Here is a 12,351-nt window from a genome sequence, read left to right as displayed (position 1 = left end):
CTAGTTCCAGGACAGGCTCCAAAGTTACAGAAAAACCCTGTTTTGAAAAACAAAAAGATAAAAAACAAAACAAAACAACAACAACAACAGAAAAGCAGGTTGAGCAAGCCAGGGAAAGCAAACCACCTCCATGGCCTCTGCATCAGCTCCTGCCTCCAGGCTCCTGCTCTGTTTGAGTTTCTGTCCTGACTTTCTTCAGTGATGTACAGGAATGTGGAAGTGTAGGCCAAATGAATCCTTTCCTCCCGAACTTGCTTTTTGGTTATCCTGTTTTGTCGCAGCAAAAGAAACCCTAACTAAGACAGTCTTCTTACACATGGAGATGGCCTTAAGCACGGAGATACTCTCTATGTATATTGCCACCTAGTATTTAAATTTCTTTCTTTCAACGTCATCTCCTGTTTTTCAGAGAGAAAAATCACTTGATTTATGAGTTCATTTTATGGGATTAAGATGATATATGCTTTTTAAAATATGTCCATAAATCTTAAGTATTAGTCCACGAGGCTCATGGCCTCAGCCAGTTGGAGGTTTTGCTTCTTGCAGATTATGGTGAGGCTTTTTGGTAATATTTTTTTTGTGTGTTGTTGCAGACACCCTAAAGTACTGTACTGTGGTTGTGATTCAAAGATTGGAACTTGAGCTACAGTTCTATGGTCAAACGTGCTTACTATGCATAAGGCTTTAGATTTGATTTCAGACAGACAGACAGACAGATACACACACACACACACACACACACACACACACACACACACACACACACACACACACACTCGGCCTTAAAGCATAGATGTTGAGGGACCTTGGAGGACAGCTTGTCCAAATCTTTGAAAGAAGGACTCAAAAGTCAAGGGAGGTGAAATGGACTTGCCCAAGATTCCTGACAATGAGGGAGGACTGCGTTCTGAACATCAGGATTCTCTTCCAACTCATCTTCTGTGTAGCAGAGCCAGCATTTTTTTCAGAGTTCTTGTCTTTATTAGGGTGCCCTCTCCACGCGCTTCTCACTGCTTCCCACTGGATCTGCAGATCAATATCTAGCTCAGTTCATTGAGTCCTGCAGAACCTCCTCCAGGCTGGTAACCCACCAACCAGGCCCTGGCTGGGGCTTACACCTTGACTCCTAATTTCTAGTTCTGCACCAGCGTCACTGGTACTTAATTTCCAGGGTCCCCTGCACCACACCCAGCAGCTCTCTGAATGTCTCATCTGGGAGCTGGAAACCTGTACGGCAGGGGTTGAGTTCAGAGACTCAGGATGTACCAAGTGGGGTTAATGATCTTGTCAGTAGCCCGAACATCAGGAAATTCTAAGAAAAGGAAGTAACTAGGCTAGAGGTCAACAGTGTGTGCACTCACATTCTGACTTGTCTTAACTTCCTGTTGTCTCCCGGCATTGGTATTCCTCACACAAACAAGCTAGGCCTGTTCCTACCGTTCCTATCTAGCTTAACGCTCATATTGATGAAATTAGGAGAACAGGTAAGCATAAAAACGAAATATTTATGCAAACTTTTTATTCAGAAATGCATGTAATCCACCCACCCACACCAGAGTCTAAGAATTCATTTAAACCATTACATATAGATGCTATATTAATTTAATTAAAAACAACTATTACCAAGCTAGAAAATTACTGTGTTGTTGACTAGGCTTAGACGCCAATAAAAGTTGTCAACTGATAACTCTAGTTTGAAGGGAAAATACATGGAACCCACTGGCAAAAGCAATTTCATGTGCTCATGGTCACTGGTAGTCTCAAAAAGAGGCAGAACCTGGTGGAACAAGACTATTCCTTTAGGGGTTAAGCAGGATTAGACTCCGTTTGTGCATTCTTTTCCTTTTAGTTGAGATGCTTGAATGTTTGCCATTCAGATGGCTTGGCAGGCCTGAGTTATTTAGAAGCTTAAGAACCGATGGCATTAGGTCTCATTTAGTTCTGAACGTTCTAGAACAAGCACAGTACACTATGATCCCTCCCCAGGACTGGGGAATGTAGCCCATGGTGGCTTACGTTTTGCCATACCCCACTCCAATTTTTATGTTCTTAGGGTCATGTTTGTTGATTCCCTGTTTAGGATCGATGCCTTTGACCTGGTTGTAGTTCTTAACTTACCTGGTTATTTTACTGACAGATATGTAAGCAGTTCTCACTGGGTGTCAGCACTTGTTCTAAGTACTTCATAAACAGGGATGGCGCTCAGGGCCTCACTTAGCCCTCTTAAGCCCTGGGCTCAGTCTCCAGTCATGGCACAGCAAAACTCAGCCTCAGGAGCTAGATCCGTCCCTGACTGGTCACCATGTTCCAGGCACTGTGCTAAGAACTTGCCACACAGCGTGTGGTCACCTTCACGGTAGCCCCATGAAGCTCTTTGTCTACGGGTGAGTAAGCTAAGTCGGATGGGACTTGGAACTTGACCAAGTGACATGGCTGTACGCACACTGTGGTGTTCCTTTCCGAATGGACTCGTTTGCTCCACATTTAAAACAGTACGTAGGCTTAACTGCAGACAAATTTACTAGGGTTTCTTTAAAAAAGTAATTTGTTTTTAAACAAATTACTTTTTTAAAGAAACCCTAGTAAATTTGTTTCTTAGAGAAGTTTTGGGTTCATATCAAAAGCAAGAGGAAGTTACAGAGTTATATGTATACAGTGTATCTCTCATAGTTACAGAGCTTTGCATACTTAGTCCATCTTCCACAGCACAGACCTCTGAGCAACTCCCCTAGCAGAACAGTGCTTTTGCTCTAACAAACAAACCTTCACTGCTACTCTACACTTTATACCGAGCTTGGCTTACCCCTGGGGTTGTACAGTCTGTGGGTTTGAACAAATGTAAAATTTCATGTGTATACCATTATAGCAATTCAATTAAAAGACATTATTTATAAATAAACAGAATTTTCTAAGGGCAATTTGTTTTACTCTCATATGATTAGAAGTATTTTCCCAATTTAATTATTTGCTTTTCAAATACAAATACAGGGACTAGGTGGGATTTAAATGTCTACCTTGCCAAAAAGCAAACCAAGGTCTTGTCAGCAAATGTAAGGTAACAGCGCCCTCCAGTGGAGAGAATTGGGAAAGGCTAGTGCGGGTATAAGGACCTTTCAGGCTTTTGGGATTTTCCTGGTGCTGAGGCTGGAACCCAGGGCCTTTTGCATGCTTGGCAAGTGCTTTGCTTTACCACTGTGCTACACCCCAGCCCAGGGATTGTTGCGGTTGTTCAAACCAATGCTAGCACTTTCTCAGCTCTGCTTGAGAAAGGACGCAGTATCCTGATCTGATTTGTTTCAGTATATACATAGTAAGGTTAGACTGTGAACTAATATCAAGAACTCTTAAATACTCATCTGTTTTGTAAATAGCTCCTATGAATTCAGTAGTTCGCCAACCCAATATAAGTCTTGACTATCAGATGCACTGACATTTCTCCAAAGCTCGCTTTAGGAAGGCAGATAGTCCCCAAATACCCTACTTCTCTTTCTATAGCATGACTTGATATTTTTTCCTCACAGGCTTGCCTATCTGTATTTCACTTTACCATAGCTGCGCTGTGAGACATTTTCACAGACTGTCGTATGTATGACCGTGGATTTGAATTTCACTTGGCCTCTTGCTACCTCTGTGACGCTAAGCCTTTCTGTAGACCCTTTCAGAGCACTCACTACCTGAGATCTGAGATTAGGAATACTGAGCTCACAGGCTATTGTCTAATCAGTGTACACAGTGCTTGGCACAGAGAAGACAATAAGCTCAGGAAAGGAAACAATACCCTTCCCCTTCACTTGTGGATACACTGGACATCGGACCTTACACAAGCCTTCTCCACGGCTTAGGTCTGCCCCGGGCCCAGCTTCCATTCCCCAACTGTGCGCTTCTTCTCTGGTCCTGATCTCTTACATTTTCTTTCCTGGAAGACATTTCTCCATTCGTGTATTTTCACATCTTACTGTTTGCTACTGGTGGAAGTTCCCACGTTCCTGAAGCACCTAGGCTATGATCTTTAGACATCTTGATACCACACTGCCATGCCCGGCTTCTCTCATCCCCACCATTACACCCTATCAGACTTCCGTATGGGATGTGATTTATTGAAACATGTCTTACATTTTTTTTCACCCATACTGGAGTGATGACAAAATGAGTTAGGTTACCCCACCATCACATAACGATGGATACAGAATGGTCACCATAAGATACCATGAAGAGGGAAGGAGTTCCAATATGAACGAATGAACTGTCATTCTGCAGGGCCAAGAACATAGACATGAATACTGAATAAGCAAATACCGTGTGGTGGGATCCTGCTTCTGATTACATAAGAATCGAGCAGAATGGGCTTACAGACCTGAAGCAAGACAGAGACCACTGTGTTACTGGCTGCACACTGCTAAATATCCCTTAGGAGCAGGTACTGCGCACTCAGGTCAAACCTGATACCGATTGTTTATAGAAATCATCATTTCTGAAATAATGACAGTTACTATTGTCAGCCTAACAAAAGGAGCAGAAGAGATTATTTTGCTGTCTAGAATCTTGTCTTTGCAAAGGATGCAGATACCAAAAAAAAAGCCCTATTCTTCACATTCTGCTCTCTTTGTTCCCTGAGAACTGTCATGAGTCCTGAGTTCAGGAGGTGGGTTACTGAAATGGCATTGTGTTCTAATGAAATTTGCTGGGAATGAAGGGAAGACTGGAAGTCAATGGCCACAGCTCTTCATCTGGCCAAGCATGCCCACTAAAATAGCAACTCTAGCCTTGTCTTGTGTTCTGTGGAGCCTGCACTGCCTGGTTCTTACAGATTAAATGATAGGATGATAGGACCCTACCACACAGCATTCGCTTCCTGGTTTTGGTTTTATAAAGATATATTCACAGGAATGAAATCAGTTACAGTTTCCCATTCGTGCTGACTCATAGTTGAGTCCATAAAATAAGGATTTATAGATGAAACTCATTAAAGTTCGTTTTCAAGTGTCCTCCTTCAGTATTGTTTCCGAATAATTAATAGCTGGATGTGGGAGCTAATGTCTTGATCTGGCACCCTGGGGAACCACTCCATAGCTGTATGACTTTAGTTATTCAGTTTTTCTTTGTCTCAGTTCTTGTGCCATCGTGTTGGCATAATAACGCAACTTTGTCAAATTATTTAGGGGAAAGATGGCACGAGTTGATGCGCCTAGAAGCAAGTGGCTCGGTGCCGGGCACAGAGATGCAAATTCCACACTGACTTCTGTTCCCACTTCTTGGTTGATTTCCACACCTTTGACCATTTTCTCCCCTTGAGATGGCTTTTGAAATCTTCGAAGACCAGATTCAGATCTCACGGCAGTTAGTTCTAATCAACTGGGATTCCATCACCTTTCATATGCACTGCTTAAGTACCCTGTGCCAGTATGTGGCCACTTTTGGGTGTCCTTTATGATCATTGCTGTGTTAAAGGTGAACTCTTCCATGTCTAGAAAGGTAGAGCTCTCTCTCTCTCTCTCTCTCTCTCTCTCTCTCTCTCTCTCTCCATGGGGATTATTCCCTGTTTATTTATTTTATATCATATCCTTCAGTGAGCTAAGCTCATTTACATCTGTGTACTGTTTGTCTATAGCTTTTAGGTATAATTTCCTATTTCAAGTTTTCGACATGAAGGTGGTTAATATACTTATTCAAATATTTACACAACGTAATGAGTATGACTAGTCAGGATATTCGTATAATTTTGGGTTTGCCGATTTTTTCCTGAGCTCTTTTAAGAAGATACACTGGAGTGAATTTTAAATGTGGTCAGTGTGGCTTGATACACCCTGACAGTCTTCATTCAATATTAGCAACAGGAAAGACATCTGTTGTTTCGGGGGCCTTCTGTCCCCTCTGAAAAAGAGGCAATCTGCTTATCCTCAGTCAAAATCTGCCAGTCTCTACTCTGCAGTGGCACTAGCGCCTTGGAAATTGTTTTCAATGACAGCAGTGAGGCATTGCCCAGGTTCTTGGGTCCCTTTTTAGGCTCAATCTAGAAAGACTGAGCCTATTTCAATTGTTTTACTCTGTTATAACTAACAAGAGTATTTTATGGTAATGCAAAAATAGCTGTTCACAGTACACTGCGATCTCATTCCTCAGACAAGCAGCCCATGCCTGCCAGGCAGCATTGGTGTGACCAGAGCACTTACTCCAGATAAGAAGCTCTCAGGCCCACCCCATGTGTTCCTCCGTAGGTGAATGTTAGCGTTGGAAAAGCACCAGAATATTAATTGCCTCCTGCAGCTGAAAAATGGGGGCTTAAGCTTTTGTTCCCACAAAAGCTGCTGAGATGCGATACTGGTAAAGTTGTGCTTGTCTAGGTAATAGATGCTTGCATGGTCACATTTATATATTCACATACATATATACTGAGTATATGTATGTTTATAGTGGTAAGTGTGTGTGTGCATGTGCGTGTGCGTGTGTGTGTGTGTGTTTGTGTGTGTGTGTGGTGCGCTCCCAAGCCTCTCTCAGGCTAGTCCTTGAGAACTAGGCAATATCCTTTCTTGAACATTTTAAGAGCATATTTTCCTTGATAAAATAAATATGTCTATTAATAGTTGTTTCCATTAGATTTCCCAGGCAGACAAAACACAGAACTTGTCCCTCAGCCAGTCAGATAAGCTGGGGTGAGGGGACATGTGAACGGCAGCACACCCTGCCTTCCCTAGAAGGGTCACATTCATCCCCAGGGAGGTGGTCTGGACATCAAGTCCTTTCCCCATCTGAAAGGAGGCGATTGTGTGACGGGACACCAAGGGACCGTGCATCATGGAAATTCCTTGGTCTGCCCTTGTCAACAAGGCAGCAGGTGGTTTAATTGAAAGCCATGTGTGTGCTGAGTAAAAGAACAGGCTGTGAGATTCTCTGCTGTCACCGAGTTATTCCTGCCAGGTGCTGGCTGGCAGGGTTTGTAAGCCTAAGTGCCCGTGGCAGGGAGCCGCTGGCTCTCACTGCATTCTGTCAGTGCTAAAGTTAGGGTCACAGTTCCCAGGGTCACATGGAAAGGTCAGTAGGGTCTGGAACTGAAGGCTCCAACTGGGCTTTGCTAGTTTGTTAGCTCAGCAAGCCTGACTCCTCGTGTATTATGAGACTCTGTGATGTTTGTTATGTGTTAGCAAGAGAATGTGCAGACTCCCCGGCCCCACAAGAATCCTTTAGCAGAACCTGCTAGAATGGGGTTCAGGAGTTCATGTCTTTAATACCCCAAGGTTCTCCCTGGGCAGATCCTGGAACAATACCCAGATTTTATACTTTTTCCCTTTATGCTTATGACTGGTGTATGAGAAGGTTATTACGTAACTTCTGGTTACTCTTTAGACTATAAAAATCATTGATTTTAAAATATTGACCTTTTTCTGCACTACTCATTAACCCTGTCTCTTTTTATTGTTAATCTACTTGGGTATCTTTGTACTTGAAGCTGAGGACAAACACACAGCTTAGATTGCCTGAGTAAATGCAACAGGTCTATGAGCTGATTGAGCTTCCTTTTTCCTTCTCTTGCTTGCTTGGCTTCTGTGGTCTTGGTTTGCAGGGCTGTGACCTGGGCAACCGCAGGGGCTGTAGTTTTCACACATGCTTTTCTATTACCTCTGTAACCTTGCCTTTTTCTGATTTGGTACTGGCCATGGAATTCAGGACCTCATCAAACCATGGCTGCAGCCCCATGACTCCCATCTGTGTGTGAATTCCATCAACATTGGGATAAGAGGTGTACACGGGAGTAAGAATTTGGTTAATTCATTGCCCATTGAATGAGAAAGCTTTCTTTAACAGAAAACTAATATCTTTTGAGGTTGGTATAAGGGAATTAAGAGGTAGTTGAGGAAGCAAAAGCGCTAAGTGCAATAAGTTAAAAATAATTCTGAAGAAGAATGTAGGTTGTGGTGGACTTGAAGGAAGACTAGAGAACCCCTTTGTTCTGAGTGAAAGCAGGTAGGGGCATCTTCCTGGGCAGTGCTAAAGCAGTACATCTCTCTGACATCTACCGAGGACTAGTTCAAATCCAACTAACTCCCCAGCATTAGCTTAAATCACATCTGAAAATAGATTCAGAGAGCAGACAGGGACAGAGGTCAAGGAAGGCTGGGAAGGCTTCATGTCTGGGAGGAAGAGCCAAGTCTGGGTGGAGGGAAGCCCACATTTTATGCAACATGGGTCACTCCCAGGAGAACTGAGGCACCAGCCCAGTCCCTTTGGCCTTTCATGCAAGACACTCTAGACTTTCAGTTTTAGCTTTAGAAGAAGATTGCAGTCTCCTGAGATGTCGATCCGACACATTCCTGGACCCATCAGCTCTGCAGGCCTCAAGTCTCGCTTAGCTCACGTAGCCTAGCATTGAATTCCCAGTGTCATTTCAGAGTTGGCTGGCGAATTCTATGAAGATCAGGCTCTTCTTGGGCAGACCCCATGTCTGTATGTGGGGCACAGATTTCAGCTTCTGTAAGCTAAACACAAAGATGTGTTGTGTTGTACTCTGCAAGAGGTGATGCAGAAGGCTTCATCAAGTCCTTCCTGTATATCCAGATATCCACAATGATCTTACAAGAGGCCAAAATAACAGGGTTTCTGTGCCTACCATGACTCGCTATGGAACCTATATATACTTCTCCAGCTTTCTGTGTAGATACTGAACCACAAGTTAATGTTTTTACTCTCATCTAGACTTCTGTGGAAGATCAACAAAAACTATATATAGAATTGTTAGCCCTGTGTCTCATATGAAGTCAGCACTCAGCAAATGCCAGCTAAACTAATTACTAATACTCTTGTTAATGTTACTCTAGAAAGTTGTTATTTTGTTGAGGTCAAAATGACTGATTTTATAAATCAGGACAAAAACAAGACAGAAAATTCGAGCATGGGTTTTAGATCCTATAACCCTCTGGATGTGTCTGGTAACCCTCCAGGTGTGTCTCTGGTACCCCTCTGGGAGAGTTCTATAACCTTCCAGTTGTGTCTCATAGATACAGTCAAGCTGGCTGGGCCAGGCTGACTCTGAGACTGTTATGGAATTTTTTTGTGTTCGCTTATGTTTCTGTAAAGCGAAATACCCTCACATCCCTTCAGCCTGACTGCCTGCTATATAGTGGGACAACATTGTGACGATCTGTGTTTTATTGATTACCTTCCTCTTGCCACTTCATTTTCTTTACCAGTATTCTCAAAATGCAAACTTCAAAACCAGCTCTCCAGGTCCTTTTGGAATAAAAGATAAATGAAGCATATACTTTAGTTGGAATGTCCCCAACACACACACACACACACACACACACACACACACACACACACACACACACACGCACACACCACACACACACACACACGCTGATGTGCTGGCCAGGCATGGTGGCACTATGGTAGGCGGTGGATCTTTAGGAAAGGGGACAATTAGATGGCATTCAGGACATTGGGAGTATGTACTCTGAGGGGGATAGAGTGACCCCAGTTTCTTCCTATTTCTATTTTTCACTTTGATGGCCGTTTTGCTGGCCCACACATTTCTACCATGGTGTACTATCTCACCACAGACCCCAAGATAACAGGACCAATCCAATCAATCAGGACTTGGAACCTTAAAAGCCGTGAGTTCAACTCAAACGTTTCTCCTTATACAAGCTGGTCGTCTCATGTGTGTATAGCAATGAAGAGCTAACACAGCACAGAAAGCTGGAGTCATAGGGAAGAAAAAATGTTTGCTTCATGCGGATTTACTGTGAATGTTGGGTGGGTAAGTGAGAGGAAGTTGGACTCAGTGGTCAAACCAAGAACCAGTTTAACCAACCACACTACACACTGGTCAGGTGATGGAGACGGTCGCTAAGGGTTAAGGCAAGAGCAGGCGCAGGAGAAATCTATAGCAGGGGGATTTAACCTAACCTATAGTATTAGAATGGCTTATTAAGCAAGTGTAGTTTCAACTGGCTCTGAAGGATGGCCAGGTTAACCCAGGGTGGTTAGAGGAGGTACGCCATGAAGGCTTAGTAAAGATTGCAGAAGGTAGGTCAGAGAGTGGAGTGGCTGGGGACAGTCACGGCTCAGCCAGTGGTTGGGAGCCTTTTCAAACCTACCTTACTGGAGTCTCCAGAGAGGGGGACACCAAGGTGACACAGTTTCCATTCTTCAGGCAGGGCCTGTAGCCTGTAATATTCTCCTCATATTTTGGTTACCGTTAAAAGTTAATTCTGGCAATCCCATAGCTCATTCCTGGGACCTCTTTGAAATAAAATTATACGTGGTGCCATTTCCCTTCCTTCTGAAATTCCTATTGCTGTATTTTTAGTACATTTGGGGGGAGTAAAAAGCATCACTTACTCCGAGTTTTCCATACAACTTCTCCTGATGACTACCTCCTTTTAAAGAGGTTTTCAAAGGCTATGCAGCCTGAATTAACTTCTCTGTGAGAAAAGGTCTTTTGTGGTTTATAAATTTTAATGCAGGATACTAACTGCCAGGATATTCTTGGACCACAACCAGGGCTTTAAGCAGCCTCCTGTAGCAGCTGAAACGAGGCCAGCCTGACCTGCACCTGGACATAGGGTCCTTTCATCCTTCACGTTCAAAGTCAGGAGACCTCCTGATCTCAACCTTAGGACATGAAGACTTTCCCTTTTAAAATCCAGTTCCTGGAAATAGGTCTTTGCTGTGCTGGTGGATAATTTTTCACTTCATATTTTCTTAAGGGACATCAATTCTTTTTTTCTTCTTGCAAATAAGGGAAAATAAGGTCTGGGGTCCACGGTCTTCTCTGTATGAAGCAGCACAAACCATTGCTGTCCTGATTTTTAAATTCTTCATTAGCAATGGGATTCCTACACTGCCCTATTCATTCCCTGTTCCTCTTCAGACACTGAGGTTACTATTTTGATTAAAAGTGCTGAGTAAGAGAAAGTTGCTGAAAATTACCCTCTTAAGTGAATGCCTGAGCCTCTAACCACACAGGGACCCGCTCTGCTCTTATGACTATTTGGAGGCCCTTCATCAATGTGGCAATGAAGAAAAACTGGGTTTTTTTGAGACTTGGTGATTTGCCTTCTGCTTTCTGCATCATTTTTTCTTCCCCAATACCAGGAAATTCTCTTGGAATAGAGAGCCACTCCAAGCCAGCCAAGTGCAGTTTTGCAAAATTTAAAAAGACACTCCCCTGGGACTGTAGATTGACAAGGACATCCTTCTACGTGCACTGCAGACTCACATCTTGGTCAGCTGGCCTTCTCTTCTTTGGGCTTAGCCAAGGGAGCACAAGCTGGCTCCCAGCAAATATGCCTCTCTGAAGAGCAGCTGTGTGCTGTGTGGGAACCATGCATGATGGGTGGCCCTCTCTCTAGACACATCCCCCTTGCTTGGCCTTAGCCAGCTGCCCATTGATTGTGGCTGAGCTGCTGACACCAGTCAGCAGGATGGATAGTGGGGTTTGGGTCAGGCCCTGCTTTAGGGAGAAAACCCAGCATTTAGAGAGCAGCAGCTGCTTTCCGGGTGTAGGTGTGATGATCTCTTGAGCTCAGTGGTTCTGCTGGGGAAAAAAAAAAAACAGGCTAAGTGACCTTTTGTGGTTATGTAAATGAAAAAGGTCACAGAAGCCATTGCTTCTGGGATATTTCTTAACAGTGTCCTTTGTGTTTGTCAAAAACTCCCCTCCCAATGATCTCAGTGCGCAAATGCTAAAGAAAGCCCCTGAGAAGGAGCCTCCTAGAAAGAAATAAAATGTGACCACTACCTCCTCCAAAATGAGGGTCAGGCTTCCATACGCACATTTGAAGAACAGATGGTAGACATTAACAGGAAGTGGGGCATCCTGGGGACCATTGCATCACAAGTAGGAATAGCAGCCACCAGAGACTTCATTTTGGTACTGCGTACTGGGAATGCAAATACAACGCAAATACCCAACCCCCCAATACTGATGGGCATGGTTAATATTCTCCAGTTTCTTTCCTCCAGCTTCTTGGGGCTGGACCTGGGTAGATTCAATCCAAGTAAGACTATGGTCCCAGGGAGTCTTCTCACTGGGAGTAGAGCTAACGAGGGCTTAGAAAACCAAGAGAAAGCACATGTGAAGTTGTGTGATTTCCATGTCAGGGAGAAGCCTACCAGGTGCCAAGGAATTTTTGGTTGCTGTGGCAACCAGAACAGAAGTTCATTCTGTGGGCCCCCAGCTGGTTCTTAGCCTGGGCCTCCCCTGGAGTGCTCATGCCCAGGACCGCCAGTGGAGCAAGCAGGAAGAGAGGGGTCTCAGATGGGAAAGAATGCAGAGTCCGCATGCAGATGGCCTAAAACAGGACTTTGCTGAAGGCCAGAGCGAGAAGGCAGATGGCCTTGGGCCACAGG

At 43.9% G+C, this 12,351-nt stretch overlaps 1 protein-coding gene across 1 annotated transcript in view; it reads left to right on the top strand.

The window, feature by feature from the left end:
- The window catches only part of Mylk4 (myosin light chain kinase family member 4), a 70,098-nt gene that overhangs the window by 10,714 nt on the left and 47,033 nt on the right, over positions 1-12,351 (top strand). The window lies entirely within an intron of this gene.

Source organism: Microtus ochrogaster, chromosome 16 (genome assembly GCF_000317375.1).
Source record: "Microtus ochrogaster isolate Prairie Vole_2 chromosome 16, MicOch1.0, whole genome shotgun sequence".
In the NCBI taxonomy this organism is placed as follows: domain Eukaryota; kingdom Metazoa; phylum Chordata; class Mammalia; order Rodentia; family Cricetidae; genus Microtus; species Microtus ochrogaster.
The sequence above is the reverse complement of the archived record's forward strand: the minus strand, read 5'-3'. Positions and strand labels throughout refer to the sequence as shown.